The sequence below is a fragment of the Puma concolor genome, chromosome E3 (assembly GCF_028749965.1).
Source record: "Puma concolor isolate L17-30 chromosome E3, mPumCon1.1.hap2, whole genome shotgun sequence".
Classification (NCBI taxonomy): domain Eukaryota; kingdom Metazoa; phylum Chordata; class Mammalia; order Carnivora; family Felidae; genus Puma; species Puma concolor.
In genome coordinates, this window is record NC_141682.1 from 22,651,600 (window position 1) to 22,671,728 (window position 20,129).

Below are 20,129 nucleotides of genomic sequence, written 5' to 3' on the forward strand. Positions count from 1 at the left end.
GCTGGGAGCCCCTGGAGGGTCCTCAGATGGAGAGGGACATGAAAGACCTCTTGCTGCTGTGCTGGAAGCAGACTGGAGTGAAGCTGGGATAAACACGGGTCAGTCAAGAGGCTTCTGTAATGATCTGGTGACAGGGGAGGGCGGTGTGCACCCGGGGGATGGCACGGAGGTGACACCATAGGCAGTGAGAAGGGGGTGTGTGAAGAAAGGTAACTGGAGTGGCTCCAACACCAGCCTTTCACACGCAGAGCCTGCACCCCGTCTAGGAATCCCAACAGGGTGACATGGTCTCTGGTAACTCCTCTTCAGCCGCCTTCTTCCTCTCTGAGGACCTGCGTGTGATCATGTCCAAAAGCTTGTTCCCCAGAACTCTGTGATTCTCCCTCCAGAGGGCTCTGTTCCTCGCTGTTGGATGAAAAATGCCTAGGATGAGAACACCAAGCGAGCATGGGCTCATCTGAATTCTGCCTCAGCCCCCTTGCTCTCTTCAGTGACAGGAAGAAAACACCATGTAAGCTGCTCAGTGAAAACACAGTATTTCATTAGGGCTGAGAGAGTTAGACAAGTAAACAATTAAGTGTTCTATTATGATCAGTCTTTAGCCATTTAAGCGTCAGTTCAAGAAGGAATCATTATAAAGGTCTAATAGAAATGAAAATAGAGGCAGGGTAGTTTTGTGTTACATTTCAACCATGGCCTCAGCCTTGCAGATCTAAAGTCGGTCTGACCATGGCAGAGAAAGGCTCCCAGCCACAAGGGGACTTACACAGACAGGAAGGAGGTGGAAGACAGGCATGTCTACCAACTGGCTGGGGTGGAAGCAGGAACCTTTCAGCTCAGAAGGTTTCATCCTGCACAACAGGAGCTTTTTCATTTTATTTTTAATGTCTGAGAAGCAACATGAGAATTCTGCCTGGGAGGCAGGCAGGAGAGGCAGCTTACAGGAAGCTTCTGGATGTCTTGTGAGATGCTGGATTGTAGAATAAATATGTCTAATAAAATCCCCCTGGTTACCCAGCTTGGAGGATTTGGAAATGCCGTTAGACTGTTTCTTGAAGGAATTGCTTCACTGAAACTGGAAAAATACCTGCTCAGGACACCACAATCCCAGCAGAGGACTTTGGAATAAAGATACCGTTCATCACTGAGGTCTGAGTCTTTGCAGCCAAGACGCCGGCACATCCTTCTGGGGCTGTAGAGAGGCAAGCCCAGGTCACCTCTTCCTTGGATCCTCTCGATGTCTTGTTCCTCTCAAGGAGTTCCCGTCTCTTCTCCAGAATGTCCAGAATCCCAGGGGACTTCCAGAGTAGAGGGTGCTCCAGAGCCCAGGTTGCCCATTAGAGGAGTCCTGCACTGGGCAGAAATGGCCAGCCCCTAGAACTGCCATACTTCTCAGTCTTGGCCAAGGACCAACCCACAAAAAGTGTTACCTTGGTTCAAATCCAAGTACCTGGGAGGAGCTGCCAGATGGAGGCTGTCAGTGATTCATATTCTTGCCACGGCAGTTTGCTTCTTCTGAAGGGGAACTTGAGCGCTGTGTCTCTGGGTCTTCCACAAGCCCCCAAATCAAGCAGTAAATGTGAGAGAAGAGGCCAGGGAGGAAGAATTGCTTACCCTGGAGTAGGACCTTGGCCTGCCTCTAAAATGGGCCACACGGTTTAGATTTGGGACAAAAGCCTTTCGGTACAAAGTGTGATCTTGCCTACAGTATTCTTTCTCTTGAGAACCCACGGTGACATGTAGCAGATGAATGAGAAGCCAGAGGCCCTGGCTTCTGGCCAGACTCAGCGTGGCTACTCCGTTTGAGGTGAATCAAATTCATTTTTTCCCCCCATCGGCAAACTTTTAGTTATAGGTTGGCTTCCCATGTGGCTTTCTCTACAGTAAAGATGCTGCTGGCCATTGGGCTTGAATGAACAATTGTATTTCTCATTGTAAATGAATGCTTTGAAATTACACCTTCCATACCAGCCTTTACTTCGGTAAGTCCACCTCAGAAACGGGTCCCGTGTCAGAGTCTGGACGGTATTTCAGCCCAATAAACTGAGAACCGTATTGTGAACAGAAAAAGCAAATGCCACCCTAGAAGGCTTTTGGGAACTTAGTAAGGCCACCTTCCTTAGAAATTCCCCTAACCCGTCAAGCTCTTCTTTGGACCTTCTGTATTACAAATGTTTGAGAAGGTTCTCTGGGTGGATGACAATCAACAGATCCTGTGAAGTGTAAAAGGCCCCATCGTTCGTCAACATCTGTGTTACTGCGAGGTCAGTGCAGAGAGTCCAGGGTACAGGTGGGTACACTGGGGGTAGAGAAAAAGAAAACTCTGGAAGGCGCACAGGTTAGCATGAAACTTATTTCTGTGCTGAGGTCCAAGACAGCTGTCATGTGTGGAAAGCCCCATCAGAAACATCGTGACCATGAAGTTTTCGCACACGTGCAATAACCGGAAGAGCTGTTGATGATGAAGATTAACCAAAACAGCATCCTCAAGGACAGCAAAAGCTATGATTCACCAGATATTTGGGACAACAGAGCAAGTTGCAAATAGATGTGTTTTATCTTGGAAAAGGGGAGATTTAAAGAATTTGATAGCATTTCTAAAAGTTATTTTTTTTCATTTCAACATTTTATTTATTTATTTATTTATTTATTTATTTATTTATTTGAGAGACAGACCGTGAGTAGAGGATAGGCAGAGAGCGAGGGAGACACAGAATCCAAAGCAGGCTTCAGGCTCTGGGCTGTCAGCACAGAGCCTGATGTGGGGCTCAAACCCATCCACATTGAGATCATGACCTGAGCCGAAGTCAGACGCTCAGCTGACAGCCACCCATGTGTCCTGATAGCATTTTTTTTTTTTAATGAGGAGCGTTCCTTTGAAAATCCTGTTTCTAGCTTCTCTTCTAATCTAGGGCTTGAGCAGCATCTGTCTTCTTTAAATGGGGCCTAGGGCTTCATTCACAGGGGGCCACCCAGCCAGCTGCCCTTGTTTATATCCCCAGTCTGGCTGGTTCCTTCTGCATTTATAACTCTCTGTTTCACAGAGAACAGAGCAGCAGGACAGAAGTGGGTGTCTTCCTGTGTCTTCCCCGGGTCCCCACGGCCTAGGATAGATCACAGGTACTGGCTTGTGGAGGGCCAACCTGGAGCCTCAGGGCAACAGGGTCCTTCCACCCTTAGGGGGAGCAGAGCAGTGCTTGCAGTGCCATGACCCAAGCCAGGGGCCACGCAAGGCCACAGGAGGTGGCACCTTCCTGAGGAGTAGAGTGACCCCACCAGCTTTGCAGAACGTTCCATCATCTTGCTAGGCATGAAGAGGCTGGCCACTGGTACGTGTGGCTCTGAGGCGGGGGAATGGATGAAGGTGCACGTGGGGTCGGCGTGTGGAGGCCCTTTGCCTGGGTGGTCTCGGGCGAGTGGTGTGCGTGCCGAGGGAGAGGGGCTTTGTATCTGCTGGCATCAGAGCAAGTACGTACATCATGTCTGTGTGACTGTGACAGAGGAGGAGCCTATGTCTTGAACAGAGGGCATGAAATGTGTGTACAGCATGTGAATAAATGTGCTTAATGGTTATCATCACACAGCTCTTTTCTCAGCATATTGTTTGTTTAATTGATAGCAGTTCTCCCTCCTCCAGGATAATTCATTCGGGTTTAACATGGAGAACAGAACTCAACCGTCCATCCTCACTTCACAGGGTGTTTGAGACTGATCTCCTGGTCCTGGTTTGCCTGTCTGGTTAGTTGGTTAGCTAGCTGGCTGAGCGGTCACACTTTTAAGTATCCCGAGTGGGTTTCCTGTCTTTTCTGAGCCACATCTTTGGCTTGTTGTGTGACGTCACCAAATCCCCGTGCTCTGTGTCAGCTCATTGCTGCAGAATTCTTTCTTCCCTTGTTTCTTTTTTTCAACTTTAATGAGTTTAAGTTATTTCAGAACGTATTAAGATTATTCTCTCCCTTGTGTTGGATATTTGAGGGGATGCGAGTAAACCGAACATTTATCAGTCCTCTCTTCTCTTAATTGAACAGGGGCTGACTGCTGCGAGGCTTGGTATTCTGCCCAAAGATGTCCCTGAACATCCACAGCTGGGCTTCTGTCAGCTCTGGAAACAACAAGGACAGGCCAGGGCGAAGGTGCTTCGGCATTTAGAGCTGGAGCCTCCCGGCGCGTGAACAAAGCCTGTTTGAGGCACCCCGTTTGAAGCCCTACTGAATCCATGATGGCCGAGTCCTACCTTAATTGGCAACCATCTGCCTCCTACGGCAGTTCACAGGGAGCTCATGCCAGCATTTAGGCAGCTCCCTGTTTTGCAAATGATTTGTGATTCATAATGAACAAAAGATTGCTCTTCAGGTGACCTGTCAGGGTAAGCCTGATTCGGGGATGGGGTCCACAGGAACCTGTCCTCCGTGTTCTGAGGGGTAGTAGAGATCGGAGGGGCCACAGTAGTGCAGGGGTGGTACCGCTCAGGCTTGCTGCTAGCTTATTATAATGCCTTTGAGTGGATTTGCAAGATGTGCCCCCTCTGGGTAGACACAACCCCATGGCCACACAGCTTGGCAATGGGAGGGCTCCTTCTTGGAGGAAAATGTGTCTCTTTCCCCTGGCACATTCAGCCCTGAACCAGGGAATGTGCTTTGGTAAGGAAAGCGTAGACTGTACTTAAGGCCCCACTTGACCCCTGGTGCTTTAGGGGTAGCTTTAGCGCAGAGCCAGGTGCTTTAGGGCAGAGCCCTGAAGCAGATGCCCCTCCTTCTCTAGTGGCAACTGGGCGAGCCTTTCCAGTGCCGGTTCTTTCCACCTTGAGAGTGTTAAAGACAAGACCGCATACCCAAAATGGAGTCGCTTATGCTAAGTCCCACTCCACCAAACTAAGGCTTAACTTAATTACAGTTTTGGCTCTCCCAGACAGGGAACCTTAAACCCTTGACTAGCCTGATCATCATGAGTCAGGTCACCTGCATGATAAGCCCCTTACATCCCCTAAAGGAAAGGAACCTTGCAATAACCAACCCACCTTTCTTTTACTTCCTTCTTCCTGCTCCCTCCTGCCTATAGACCTGAGCTCTTTTTCGGACGCTCAACCGACTGAGCCACCCAGGTGCCCCATAAGGAGCCAGTGTTTTCAGTTTGGTGAATACCTCTGCAGTCATTAAAAGACAGTCTTTTCAAATATTAAGAATATTTTTATTTAACTTAAACCAAAACCATCAATCTCGTACATCTCGCAAAAGGCCATTTTGCGATAAGGTACACACGCATAGTGACTTGGTTTCTTTCGAGTACTGTCTCCTCTCTGGCTTAAGAATCCTGTATTGCTTTGAAAGGTCTTTGGCCAGGTCAGTCCTCTTCCCGGGTGACAGTATTAATGGTGTTGTACGTGGGTAAAGTGTCAGTCACAGCATTTAGAAGAGGATGCCCACCGCCATCCGTTTCCGGTCCGGGTGGGTTGATAAGAGACACAGCAGTGGCCGTGGCTTGGGAAATCCCATCTGTGTTTCTGGGTGTGGATCCAAGGGTAGTTTTAAGACATGGTGGTACTTTTTCTAAAGCCAGCGCTCAGCCTCCTGCTGAGTCTGGAGGCTTCATGTCATGAGCAGGGAGCTTGGGCGGTGGAAAAGCTAATTGAGGTTCGGTTTTTAGAAATTTTACCAAAAGTCCTGGAAAAGAGTTCCCGGGCATGGATCGGTGATTCGGTTTCCCGGGTGCGTTGGGGGCACCTTTGGGTCCAAACCACCCAGTCATCCATCCGGTGACACCACCTTGTTCCTCATTTCTTCCTCTTTGATACCCAGGCTGCATCCCATCAGCCATCAAGCTTCACGACGTCCGTGTTCCTGTGCTTGAACATATCCAGTTAAGAGTTTCCTTATCAGGATTCTATCCACCTCTCGGCGTCAGTGAGTTCATTAATTTCTTGCGCGCATCATCCGGTATTTCCTGTTGGACCTCATTTTGCGTTTTGAATTCTTCAATTTGGTCTTCCTTGGGATCCAAGACAGCATCCGCTTCGGTGAATTGTCCCTGCAGTGACATCAGTTTTCCTTGTAGGGTGTCCGCTTTTTCCATCCATTCGGCTGCTTCCAGCTTTAGCTTAGCTAGTGCTCCAGCGTGCTGCTTTTTTCTTGTTCCTGGGAGGCAGAAAGCCAGAATACGCTTTCGTCTTTCTGCCTGGTGACCACGTGTAATTGCTCCTGCGGTGACGCTGTCTGCGGACTGGCTCGATGGCTCGCATTGTCCATGGCGTTGGAAGACACAACTAGCTTCTCCTCCAATACCGTGGTCTTCTTTCTTGGTTTAGCCCCTCCGTGTTCTGCGGCCAAAGCACCGCGCTGACGAGAATCTTCGGATCCCAAAGCGTGGCGCTGTGATCTCTCCAGCTCCTGCTTTGGGTGTCATTCTTTTTCACGTGGATGTTGCATCTCATTCTGGAGGGCACAGGTTTCCATTTCTTTGTTCCGGGGCCCACATGACTTCATCTCTCTTCCCGCCGGCACATCGCTGTCTTGTCCTGAATTGCTGTAACTGCATTTACAAGCTGATGTAATTCCCCGGTCTTGCCCTGTTCTTTGTCTTTCAGTAGCCCTTTCAAAGCAAGCACCTTCTCTTTCGTTGGAGCACGCTAGGATTCTTCCTCTCTCTGCACCATTAAAAGCTGCGTGTTTGTCTCTGGTAGTGCTTGATTTTGTGTCTCCCGTTCTCTAGACGTTTCCACTCTTGTTTCATTGTCCTGTTTTAGTTTACACACGTCCATTTCAAAATTTGATAGTCTCTCCTTCAGATTTGTTACTGCCTGCCTCACAAGTTCCTTTTCACCCACTTCGCCGGCGAAATTCTCGTTCAGGGGAAGCAGTTCATCACGTTTTCTGCTTTGGGAAAACAGGAGCTGTTTTTCCTGAAGTCAGTTTGGTAAAACATCTCGCTCCTCCTTGAGCTGCTTGATCTCCGAATCGGGGTGTTCGTGTTGTTTTCTTTCCAGTTCTGAAGGGGCAGCAGTCGAAGCAGACAATCTCTGGTTATCGTCCTGGAGGGTTCTCAGTGTGGCATCTTTTTTCCTGCATTGACTTTCTGAGCTCCTCTACCTCTTAATGGAGCAATCGAGAAGACTCACTCGATACACCAGACTTAATTGCCTTGAGAGAGCCTGCTGACTCGGATGATTCGGTGGAGGGCTGGAACGAAATGATGGCGAATTTCCCTAAAAGCAGATCCTTGCCATTGCAGAGCTCCGCGGTGCTAAGCTGCGTTTGTGTCAGTCCTGTCTCTGATTTTTTTTTAGTTTGATTTCGTTTCCTTCGTGACTCTGGACCAGGCCAATACAGGTCATCTGTAGTTTAGGATTATTGTCACGGTGAGTTTGGCAAAATTGCCAATAAAGCCTGACGTTCCTGCCTTAATGCGTCCACTCCGGTGTCTTTTTCTTGAATAACGTGTGACGAATTCTGAATCGTTTCTCTAAACACGTCCTGGTCGCTAGACTCGATTCTAGTGAAGATTTTCATCTTACAGCTTCGTGAGATACGCTTCTTTGGCAACCATTCCATCTGTCATTTTGTGGTACTCTCTGTTCAGATTGCTGTTTTCCCTAGTTCTCCTGCAAGGCAGCTAATACTTGTTCTCTTTCCAAAGCATATCTTCCAATTGCTGCAGAAGGTTTGCCACATTCTGGTTGTAGGAAGCCACAGACGTCCTGCTGGGGCGGTCCTCTATCTCCAAATCTTTTTGCCGGATAATCTGAGTTAGTTTACCAGTCTCATCTTTGGATGGGTGATCAGTCCGTTCAGTTAATCAGATGTTCTTTTCAGTGAGGAGTTTATTCTCCAGTTCTTTTTTTTTTTTTTTTTTAAATGTTTTATTTATTTTTAATCTCCAATTCTTGTCCTTTTGTTCCTTTTACTTAATCTTTCAGTTTCAGCTTTAGATACATCACGCTTTTCACTGACGTTTTTCTACAGGAAGATGCTGAATCGTTGTTACTTGAAACACATCAGGATGTGTTGTAGGAATGTGCTGGGTTTTTGAAGGATCTGGGTGTTCATTTCCTCTATTGTGTTCTGCAAAATCTTAATCTCCTCATCTTTCGCTGAAAGGAGCTGAGCGTGTTTAATGGTCATTTGCTCATGCTGGTGTGTGAGATCCTCTGCCCTCCGTTTCTGGTCTTGTAAAAAACGAAGCCACTGTAGCTTACCCTGGCGTTGATCCTCAATGATCTTTTGTTGTTGTTTGATTTCGTCTACCAGACAAACTCTTTCTACATTCAGCTGATACACCTCGCATTCTAGTTCTGTGATACGGTCTTGCGTTTGCTGGTCGACCACAGGTACAGATTGGCTGTGTTCTCTCAGACACTCCAGTTCGTCTTGCAGAAATTCATTCTCTTCTCTCGTGGATGCAAGACGAACGTCTTGCTCCTCCACGGTTTGCTGTAAAATTTCATTTTCTCTTAAGACTTGGACGTACTTCTCTAATAGCTCCTGGAGCTCTGGCCTTCTTTCAAGTTTTTCGATACAGATTTCTTTCTCTTTAATAAGTTGTGTCAATCGCTTATGCTCCTCCAGAGCAGAGGAGAGCATTGCCTTAGTTTCTCTATGGTCGGCATCCATCTGCTCAACACTCTTTTTGAGTTGTAGTATTTCATCATCTTTGTCTTGACTGCGTTGAATTAAACACTCCTGCTCTAACTGGGAGGAGGATTTAGACAAGTGATACGTGTTGGTCGGTTCTTTACTAGCTTGCTCATACCTGGCTGTTTTCTCCAACACCTTCTTTTCAGCCCGGCACAATTTTACGATTAACTGTCCTTTTTCTATTTTTAAGTCCCGCGTGATAGATTTTGTTTCCAGAGAATTCTTATGGTTACAGACAGTAGTTTCTTCCAGCCGACGTCTTACGTCTTCAGGCTCCAAACCCAGCTTTCCATTTTCCACCTTGAGATTGCAAGCAGCTTTCTTTAAATGGCCATTCGGCTCTTCCATTTCTGAAAGGCTTTGCTGCAACTTTCTGACTGTCGTTTCCCTCCCTGGAAGCGAGTCGTCGTCAACAGTGTTGTCAGAGTCTTGATTAAGAGACTGTGCTGGCTCCTTCTCAGCTCTAGCAGATTCCTCCTCGTCTTGTTTAATATGTTCCTTAAGTTCAGCGTTCTCCTTTGGGATATTTACATTATGCGTTTGCGACGGATCTGACCGATGCGGATCATTAACAGCCAGTTGACTTTGAGGTGATTCTTCGTTTTGCGCATCTGACTCTTTAGCTCTGTCCGTTTGCTCATCCTCAAATGGACAAGCTCTCTTTTCATCATTGAGATCGTGTTCCACTTTGCCGTTGATGCCGTTGCCTTCACTTTGTGGTTCTGATGGCTGACCTCTCATCAAAACCCTGGGCTGTGTAGTTTGTTTCTGTCCATCGAACTCCCCCAGCTCTGCTGTTGGGAGTTCCTTCTCGGTCCTACCCTGAGTGGATTTTTGTCCGTCGGCCTCCAAGGCACATCTTAAATGCTCTCCTTCTGAATCCAAATTCACACCTCCTGGAGCCGTACGTTCAATCACTTCCTGCTCATGGCTCACTTTCCAAAGTGCCGGTTGAAGTGCTTCCCGTCCTTGACCTAATGAGTTTTCTTGTTCTAAAACGTAGACTCGCTCTTCAAGTTTCAGATCGTCTCCAATGAGATCGTCACCCTGGGTTGAGCTACACCGTGGCGTCATCTCCTTTTCCGCATCGGACGGCACTTGCCGCAGTCCAGACACTTCTTCCACCGCTGTACTCTCGGAAAGAACTCTTTCCTTTTCCGTCACTGTATCACTTTGCCTCAAAACGGAAGGCTGCGATTCACATTCTTCAATCCTCTCTTTCTTTTCCTCATGTATCCGGTCCCATTCTCTCCTTAAAGCGTCTCTCTCACTTTCTACCGAAGATAATTTGCTATTGATGTACTTGACGGTGTCCTCAAGTTCTTCAATTTTCCTGGTAGACTCCACTTTTTCAGTCTGTAGCACTTGAATGGTGTTTTGCAGATGCTCAATGACAGACTCCTCAGCTGCTCTGAGTCCAGAGTCGTCCTTCTCTAACAGATTTTCCAGTTCTTTGATTCTTTTTTCATAGCCTTTTGACTTTTGACGGTACCTGCGACGTATTTCTGCCAGTGTCTGTTGATAGACGTTCTGCAGTACTGCCTTTTCAAGTTGATGGTCATCAATTGCCTCATTTCGATTCTGTTCAAGTTCCCTGATGGTAACCTGCAGTTTGTAGATCTCATTCTGCTCGGCGCTGTTCGCTCCCGGTGCTGAAGTCTGGGACAAATGCTTCCAATGGCTAACTTCAGCCTCCAGTCTTAAAACTTCATTTGACAGTCTGCTTATGTCTTGTTGTGACCAAATGAGGTCAGCAAAGTCCAGGTCATCCCCCGGGGAAGCTGAAGCAAAGTAGTTGATACCGTAACCCACGGAAGGTGACGCTGTGGTTGACCGAAGGGCTGATTGGAGCTCCAGCAACTGGTTCTTGAGCCCTATCTGTCTCACTTTAAGAAGTTTCATTTCTACCTCTTTCTGTTGTAGCTGATGTCGGTAGCTAAGAGTCTGCCGCTTTATCTGAAGCTCCGAGGCTTCGTACTTCTCTTCCAGATGACTACAAAGACTTTTAAGTCTCTGATTCTCCGATCTTAAGGTTTCCCGACTCACTTCACTCTCTTTTCGGTCAGAGTCAGGTCCTTCTCCCACCTTTTCGGTTCCCTCCACCCACACATCTTTGATGACCTCCGAGATGTGGTCAGTGAAGGAAGCCACACTGCCACCCACTTGCTCTAGGGAATGGCCCTGGCCACCAAACGAAAAGGACATCGCTGCGGGTCACAGAACTGACCTGGTCCGCTCGGCAAAAAGCGTCCAGCGCAGTCGGACAGTCCCGCCAACTGTCTCCAGAGGGAGGCCTGCGCGAGGCTACCGATGACATCACAATCGGGCGTTTCTAGGCAACGCCAGCCACACCGCACGCGGGGCTGCTAGGGTCCGCGCGACCCCTGCCCACGACCTCCCACCCCTTACCCTCCCCCCACTGCCCCGCGGCCATCCCTGGCGGTCCCCAGGTGCCTGTGAGCACCTGCGGGGGAAAATGCGTCTCGCCCTGGACTTTCCCGGGAAGTCCAATCAAAGCACACAGCGCTCTGCAGCTTGTGGTTTCCAGGTAACAATTTCTTGTAATTGACATGAAATGTGCACAGTGTTAGCACCCATCCACCTAGGAGGTAGAAACAGGTCTACACCCGCGCGTCGGCACAGTCCTAAAGGGGGCATCCGGAGGCTCCCGCCTACCCCAACCCCTCGCGTCTCCCACCATCGCCCCCCCAGCCCCCCTCGCGGGTCCAGCCCCGTGCCCAGAGCGCCCCAAGCCCGGGTGTGGCTGTTCCCGGCCGCCAGGATCGCGGGGTCACGCCCCTGGCGCCTGCTGCCCCCTCCCACCGGTGCCCCGCCTAGCAGGGGCCGGGAATCGGGACCCAGGCGGCGCCTGGACTGGGGGCTCCGTGCGCTCTGCGGGGCAGCCCGGGTGGAGGGGGCGGCGGGGGCTCGGGCGGCGGGGCCAGGCCGCGCGCGGCGCCGGAGCCGGGCAGAGGGCGGCACTGGAAGTCACGCGGCGAGGGCGGGGCTCCGGCCCGGGAGCCGCCACCGCCGCCACCGCTCAGCCGCCGCCTCAGACGCCGCTCAGCCACCATAGCAGCTGCCGCCGCCGCCTCTCAGCCGCCGCAGCAGCCGCAGTCGGCGCAGCAGCAGCTCAGCCGCCGCAGCCGCCACAGTGGCACCCGCAACCGGCGCCGCTCAGCTGCCACCGCAGCCGCAGTAGCAGCCGCAGCCGGCGCAGCAGCAGGCGCTGCAGCAACCGCCGCTCAGCCGCCGTAGCCGCCGCAGTAGCACCCGCAGTTGGCGCAGCCGCCGCCGCAGTAGTAGCCACAGCCGGAGCAGCGGCCGCCGCCACAGTCGCCGCCGCAGCCACCGCTGCAGTCGCTGCCGCCGCCACCGCTCAGCCGCCGCCTCAGAGGCCGCTCAGCCGCCATAGCAGCCGCCGCCGCCTCTCAGCCGCCGCAGCAGCCGCAGTCGCAGCCAGAGTCGCTGCCGCAGTCGGCGCAGCAGCAGCTCAGCCGCCGCAGCCGCCACAGTAGCACCCGCAACCGGCGCAGCCGCTCAGCCGCCACCGCAGCCGCAGTAGCAGCCGCAGCCGGCGCAGCAGCAGGCGCAGCAGCAATCGCCGCTCAGCCGCCATAGCCGCCGCAGTAGCAGCTGCAGCCGGCGCAGCCGCCGCAGCTCAGCCGCCGCAGCAGCTGCAGTAGCAGCCGCAGGCAGCACAGCCGCTGCCGCTCAGCCGTCGCGGCAGCCGGCGCAGCAGCAGCCGCCGCTCAGCCGCCGCAGTAGCAGCCGCAGCCGGCGCCGCCACAGCCGCCGCTCAGCCCCCACAGCAGCCGCAGTAGCAGCCACAGCCGGCGCAGCCGCTGCCGCTCAGTCGCTGCAGCCGCCGCAGTAGCAGCCGCAGCCCGCGCAGCCGCCGCCGCTCAGCCGCCGCAGCCGCCGCATTAGCAGCCACAGCCGGAGCAGCCGCCACCGCCGCAGTCGCCGCCGCAGCCACCGCTGCAGTCGCCGCTGCGGCCACCGCTCAGCCGCCGCCTCAGACGCAGCTCAGCCGCCATAGCAGCTGCCGCCGCCGCCTCTCACCCGCCGCAGCAGCCGCAGTCGGCGCAGCAGCAGCTCAGCTGCCGCAGCGGGGGCCAGGCCGCGCGCCGCGCCCGAGCCTGGCGATCGTCTGTCTGCCAGCTCGGCTCCGCGCGGCCCCAGCGGGAGGCGCCCCTAGAAGTGACCAGGCGAGGGCGGGGCTCCGGCCCGGGGGCAGCCGCCGCCGCTGCCGCTGCTCAGTCCCCGCAAGAGCTGCAGTAGCAGCCGCTGCCGCCACAGCGGCAGCAGCCGCCGCCGCCGCAGTAGCAGCAGCGGCCACAGCAGCAGCCACAGAAGCAGGCGCAGCAGCCGCCACCGCCGCAGCAGGCGCCGCAGCAGCCGCAGTAGTAGCCGCAGCCAGCGCAGTCGCCGCCGCTCATCCCCCGCAGCAGCCGCAGTAGCAGCAGCAGTCGCCACAGCAGCAGCAGCCGCAGCAGGCGCAGCAGCACCGCCGCCGCCGCCACCACCTCAGCCCGGAAGCTATGTAGCCACTCCAGGCCCGAGCCCCACGGGCCGCCGCTGCCGCTGCCCTTGAGCCGCAAGAAGCAGCTCGCCAAGCAGACCGTGGGCAGGTGAGTGAGCCGTGCCGGACCGGCCGGGAGCGCGTGGGCCGGGGACCAGGGGTCGGGGTCGGGATCCGGGCCGGGGCGGACCCGCTGCCCCGCGGGGCCCCACGCGCCAGCCCGGCCGCCCGCTCCGCGCCGGGTCCCCTGCGGGCCAGGGACGAGGGCTGCGCCACGCCGCGGCCAGGCGGCCAGCTCGGGTCCGCCGCCCGAGCCCCCGGGAACAGCGGGGCGGGCCGGCCTCCCGGGACGCCCCCCGCGCGGGTCCCCGCCGCCCATTGTCCCGGCCCCGCTGAGCATCGTCCCCTGGGGTCTGGATCCAAGCTTTCCCCGGGCCTCCCCCCCTCTTCCGGGGCTTTGCCTTGGGCGAAAACTCGGCTAACTGGTGTGCCCGAGGCCGGGCGGGCGCGGTGCTCTGGGGGGCGGCTTTCTCAGCCTTTCCGGTCGCCCGGTCGCTGCCGACCCACCGTCCACTTCCAAGTGCCTGATGGCAGTAAATAAGGAAGGGGCGATCAGAGCCCATCGGAGCCGCTTAGGGAGACTCAGGACTCCCTTGGAGGGACTTTGGAGGGTGTGCCCTCTCCCGACCGTGGCCCCTATGGACCCGACTGCTCAAGTTCTTGACCTGTAGACATTTGGAAGCGGGAGGAAAGAATTGTGGAAAGGCCTTGGGCAAATGGAAAAACAAAAAGAGGGGGGGCTGTCAAAACAGCTTTCCTCACCTTTGATTGGGGAGCAAATCCTTGTCCAGGTTTCTCTGGTATGGCTTTAATGCTTGACAGGAAACGATGGATGATGAAATGACAGAAGAGACCGGAGTTTGTAGTGGTTTTGAGAGCCTCTGGAGGTTGATTATGGTGTGCTGTGTCATCTGGGGTAAATCTTTCAAGGTCTTTCAGGGCAGTGAGCTGTCCTGTCCCCGCTGACTGTTTCTTCCGAGAAGGGCTATGAAAGTGTGACTTTTTCATCGCTTTTTCTTCTTCTTTGTTTTCAACAGTTGAGTAAAAGGGGGCGTTTGGTTTGGCCAGAGCACGTGGGGACACTTCTTTTCTGTGTGTGTCTGAAAATACTTTTACCTCCCCTTGAGCTTTCTATATTTGCTTTTTACACTTTCGTCCCCCCCCCCCAACGTTTTGCTGAGTTTTGTTCAATTTCGTTGCTACCCCCAGCCTGTTATCTCCGTGTGCACTTATCCTGTTTCCAGAGTGGATCCCTGTCCCTACAGCCTAGCGGTGCCTACTTTTCTGTCATTTGTAGGAAAATGACAGAAATAACGAGTGCCAAGGGGAAGGCAGACGGAATAGTCGTGGGGCCCGAAGCTTCAAGCAGGCATCTGTGAATGAGTTACAAGATAACTCCTTAGGAGTTTTTTCTCCCCCCACCCCCACCCCCCCAGCATTCTCAGTAACATGCATTGTGAAATCAGTATTTAGTGACTATGAAGGCACATCTGTCACATTGTCGTTCTGGCCAGTTTGTACATCTCATGAGGAAAGGGGTGTTTGCTCTTTTTGCACAAAGTTGTGAGACTTTTCAAGCTATCAAGCCACTCAGGGTCTCTTTGGCTCCGGCTTCCTCTGTAGCAGCTTCTCTCTTCACACTTCCGAATTACAGCCGTATGTGCCTCCTTTCGGTTGCCAGAGGCCGCCGAACCTTCTTCCCTCTTAGCCTCTACCTGGAAGTCTGCAAAGCTCCTTTGGCCTCACCTGCCGTATACCTGCCTCCTACTCATTCTTTAGGTGTCCAGACAAAGGTCACTGCCTCTAAAAGACCTTCTCTGATGCTCCAACGTGGATCGGGAGTCCCTCTCCTGGCCACTTACATACGTCCACGTAGCACCTGCTTTTCTATAATGCAACGCCTGTTTACTTGTAAGTATTCTCCATTAGACTGAACGCCTTGAGAGTCCTTGCCATCTTTCTGTTTCCTTGGCCAGCTCTGCTGTGGCTCCTGTCATAGGGTCGATTCTCCATAAACATTTGTCAATCCAGCACACATCTAGTTCTTACCAGCTCGCTCCGGTGGTGTGAGCCCAAGAATGGGAACATGAAAGCTGGATAGAGTAAATAGTGATTCGTGGTAGGATGGTAATTCTGGCCCTGACCTTTGACTCTGTTTGAAAATCTTTATTGCTAGATGCCAGTGGAAGCAGCAGCTGTTACGGAGCTGTTAGGGGTGTGGCAATTTCTGCTCCCAGAGCCAACACTGTTTCCTGGGGAAGCTTTGGCTTTAGTCCTGTTGATTCCCTGCATAAGTTTGTATTTTTTCCACGTCAAGAATGACGAAGGACTAGGGAGGAAAAACGGAGGCAAGAGAGAGCCTAGAACTGTAATTGTGTGTTATTGGCGTAGGCATCAGGATTGGGATTTGGGGGGTATTTGGGTCAAGAGGAAAGCTAGAAAGCAGAGAAGTTACCTCTCCCCCGCCCCCCCCCCCCCCCCGCAGCCAGAAGTGATATTCTGTGTGTGAGTGGCTCGCCCATTGTGTCTGTGACGGATGCATAGAGTTCTGAGTGGTGTCTTGCGAGGAAGTATTCTCTTCCCAACAATGAGGACCTCGTGAGTCACCCCACAGTGAGGTTCTGTGGGATGGACATGTGGGAGAATTCGTAATGGCTAGAAGAAGTTGAGTTCTCATGATGCAGTTTGTGGACAATGGGTGCACGAGTCTGTTTCGGAAGATGGTTTGTGTATCACAGGCGCGAGGATGATGCAGTGATCTCTTGAGTGGGGTGTCCCAAAGAAGAGAATTAGGATGGCTGATTCATCCGTGCAAGAGACCCTTTTTGAGCCCAAATGATGTGCCGTTGTTGAAAGTAGAAGAATCCCAAGTGAATACAAACGCAGCTTCTGCCCTGAAGGGGCTCCACAGACTTGTGGAAGAGATAGGCAAGCAAAAATGATTATGTACCACGAGGTAAGTCCTTATAGAGGGATGGCTGACACACTGAGTGAAACTCTACTCTTACTGGAAGGAGAGAGGTAACACAACACAACAAAACAAAAAAAAACAGGAGAAAATTTGACCAGAGCCTTTCCCCTCTACCTTTCAACACTTCTTTCGAACTTCTGTTGTATTGAGTAGGTCCCTTTTTTGTTTTATTAAAAAAATTTTTTTTTGTAAATATTTATTTTTGAGAGAGAGGGTAGACAGAACATGAGCGGGGGAGAGGCAGAGAGAGAGGGAAACACAGAATCCGAAGCAGGCTCCAGGCTCCGAGCTGTCAGCACAGAGCCTGACGCGGGCCTCAAACCCACGAACCGAGAGATCGTGACCGGAGCCGAAGTCAGACACTTGACCCAGTGGGCCACCCAGGTGCCGCGTAGGTCTCTTTTGATTGTCAGTAAACCCACCTCGAGGGGCGCCTGGGTGGCTCAGTTGGCTGAGTATCCGGCTCTTGATTTCAGCTCAGGTCATGATCTCACAGTTCCTGGGATCAAGCTCTGTGCCAGTGGTGGGGAGCCTGCTTGGGATCTTCTCTGTCTCTGCCCCTTCCCCGCTCTCTGTCTCAGATGAAAAAAGAAAAAAACACACAAAACCCAACCAACTGGAATTGTTATAAGCCAAGCTGCGAATTTGATTGGCTCCTATGTGAGGAAAAGAGTCCAAAAGCAACATAGTTGCAGCCAGGGCTGGCTCCAGGGGTTCCACTCTTTAGGGAAGCTGTGTCGATAAGCAGGAATCGCCCCCCCACCCCCACCCCCACCCCTCCACCCCCCGGCTTCCAACGTCTTCCGTTCAAGTCCCAGGGGGACAAAGAATACCTTTCACTGTGGCCAGAGCCCCAGGATTGACTCTGGAGGTATCTGATGGGGTCAGTGGCCTTTCCCTGGACATGGAAATGGAGTCAGCCCCACGCAAGCCACAGGGGCCTAGAATGGGAGGGTGCTGAGCCCCCTCCCCCGCAAGATAACCGGGGTGTTCTTACCAGCAGGAGGCAGGAAGTGTGGTCTTTTCTAGTCCTGCTAAAAGGAAAGAAAGAGCTTTTTGGAAATCGCTGACGCAGAGAATCCAGTAGCTGCGGATGGCAGTTGGCGTGGAGGGTGTGGAGGCAGGGGTGCACCAAGGTGGGGAACTTGCACATTTGGTTGTGAGGTCGATGAGTCCAGGAGGACAGGCATCTGGGGGCCTAATAGCAGAGTTGACTACGCGGGTGAGGCTCTGGAAGGGAGTGTCTCTTTGGATGTCGGCTTCTGCCAAGATGGAAGCTCTCCCTGGAGGCCTGAATGTTCTCCTGGATAGTAGCCTTTAGGTAAGTCAGGGTTGCAAACTCCAAGCCTCAGGGGGCCGGGCTAATAAGAATAAATAAAATAAGAGCGACTTCGACCAGGTGAGGGCCGTGGGGGACCCGACGGCGCCTGTCTTACCAAAGGGCCGCGTGAGACTATGGGCCCGCTGTCGGGCCCGACCTTTGGAGTTGTTGAGAAAGGCCTAAATCCTTCTGGATTTTCATGAAGATGAGGTGGCATTTAATGCCAATTGAAAACAACCACCAGGACCCTGAGCGGGACTAAACAAAATACATCTGTGCCAGATTTGGTCTGTGGGTCACCAGTGGGCAGTTGCTTGTGGAAAAGGTTGGGGATGTGAAGGTTCCTGTGGTGATTTTTCTCTTTTTCCTCCTGCACCCCACCCTCCTATTACTACCTTCTGAGTTCTTGGGTTTGTCGACGAGCTCGTCCTTTCCTTTACAGAAACGTTTCAGAGATCCGAGAGTAGCCATCATCACCACTTCTCTCCTGGTTTGGTTTACCAAGTGCTGTACCGAACCACCTGGCCTGGTCTCACCTACTGGTGACCTCATTTCTGGTGTAGAGAGAAGAAAAATGACCTGCCGTTGTCTGCCCGGCCAGCGAGTGGCCGAGGCAGGACTTGGGGCCCGGGGTGTGACTCTGGACCCCGTGTGTTTCCGACTGTAGACACTGGGCCGGCTGCCCGCCAGGGAAGGGTTCCTGTGGATGAAATGTCTTTGGTGCTTGCTGACTTGCTGGGCTAGATGCTTTTGAGTCAAGTCTCTCGCTGCCTTCTCCACGGCAAGTCCCAGAGGTGATGTTATTTATTCCTGGTTTAATGATGAGGAAGCGAGGACTCAAAGAGGTCATCGGGCTAGTTAATAAGAGCGCTGCCGTTCATCAGAAACCGGGGTTCTGCCTCCAAAGCAGGGAGAAGTCCTTACTTCACCCAGGCAACTCTTTCTTTAAGAAACCCCGTGTTAGAATTCTGTGTGACGACGCTTCCACAGAATCCTGGAAGCTGAGAGTTGGATGTTGCTCTAGTCCAGGGGCTCCCGCCAGGGATGGCCCCCTGGGGGACATTTGGCAATGGCCGGAGACGTTTTTGTTTTTGTCGTGACTTGGCTCGGGCGTGGGGTGCTCCTGGCATCTGGCGACACAGGCCGGGGCTGCTGCTGACCAGCCTACACCGCCCAGGACAGCCTTGCCGCACAGAATTATCTGGTCCCAAACGTCAAGAGCGGTGAGGTTGGGAATGCCTGGTCGAGTCCTTAGAGATTCTGGATACGTGAATCGTGAAAACCGAAGATCCGTGATGTTTGCCTGCAGGGTGAAGGTGCGTTCCGTTTGGCCTGTTTCTTACGTGTGGAAGCATTTCTGACAATCATTGGCCCGTATTGAACAGTTGGGAGTTTTCACGTGGAAACCTGGGCTTCCTGCTGCTTCTCAAATCTTGCAAGACCTAGCGAAGCCTGGCATCGCGCCCTCGCGCAGGTACACGTCGTCGTAGCTGCAGCTGCGTAGGTGCTGTCCCGTCCTGGTGGGGCATCGACCGTCCAGTGTCCCCGGTTCCCTACCTGGCTTGTCCTGCTGTGGTACGTTCCTCGCGGACCCCTCCCTGCTCACGGATCTCTCAACGACCTTCTCCAGGAGCAGCAGAGTCTCTGCCTCGCGAGGTAGCCCGTTGCGTCAGGGGCAACATGAGTCAAAGGCATCTCTGCCCGTGAGTCCCAGGGGAGTCCTCTGCTGCCACGACGCCTGTGTCTCTCTTCCGCGAGACGGCCCTTTCTGTATTCGGCGTCGCAAACCGCACACCGTGTCCTCGCTGGATCAGCGGTAACGTTCTCCACCCCTCACCTATTCCACACCCCGCCTTCCTCCGCCTTTTCCAGGGGAGGTGGCTGTGCTTGGTTCGCTTCAGTCTGGGTGGATCCCATCCAGCCTCTGCATAGAGCAGAGGAGGAGAGGAATGTGTTCTCCCCACGACTTCTGAATCCGAGCTTCCGTGGCCTGGTCATCCACTGTATTACCTACTGTGAAATCAAACAGGGTTGTTTATAGGTGAGTGAAGAAAGCCCGTGGTTCGCTGAACCAAAATGAACCCTAAACAGATGTGCTCACGTGTGGCCTAATGGCGTTGGTTTTACACGTGAAGGCAGCATGTTATTCTAAGAGGAAACGATGTCTGTGGTCGTGGTTCCCAGTGTGTCGGCGGCAGCCCCCTGCCCCCGAGATTGGACGTGGGGGTATGGCATAGGGTCCCAGAGTCAGTATGCACACCACGCAGTCTTGTCGGACTGGCGATGTGTGGCCTTTATCATTCTGTTTCTGTGTCTCAAATGTAGGCAGATGCCCTCATAATCAATCCAAGTATAGATCCACGTACAAATATTATTACACTCCTACCTGCCGTGTGTGTCTATTGTCTTAAACGTGGATGTGAAAAGTAAAGCAGGCCCACGGTCCTTTTTCCAAAACCCTAGGGGCCAGATGAGTTTTGGAATTCAGACGTTTCCAGGTTTTATTTCTTTTTTTTTTAATTTCTTTTTTTTTTTTACGTTTATTGATTTTTGAGACAGAGAGAGACTGAGCATGGACGGGGAGGGTCAGAGAGAGGGAGACACAGAACCCGAAACGGGCTCCAG

At 52.8% G+C, this 20,129-nt stretch overlaps 2 long non-coding RNA genes across 2 annotated transcripts in view; both read left to right on the forward strand.

The window, feature by feature from the left end:
• LOC147573055 (uncharacterized) overlaps positions 1–20,129 on the forward strand; it is a 176,743-nt gene that overhangs the window by 28,667 nt on the left and 127,947 nt on the right. The gene's annotated exons all lie outside the window — the stretch shown is intronic.
• Positions 13,146–19,894, forward strand: LOC147573056 (uncharacterized). The gene is made up of 2 exons (XR_015245645.1): positions 13,146–13,261; positions 18,814–19,894. It is a non-coding gene; the product is annotated as an uncharacterized LOC147573056 (long non-coding RNA).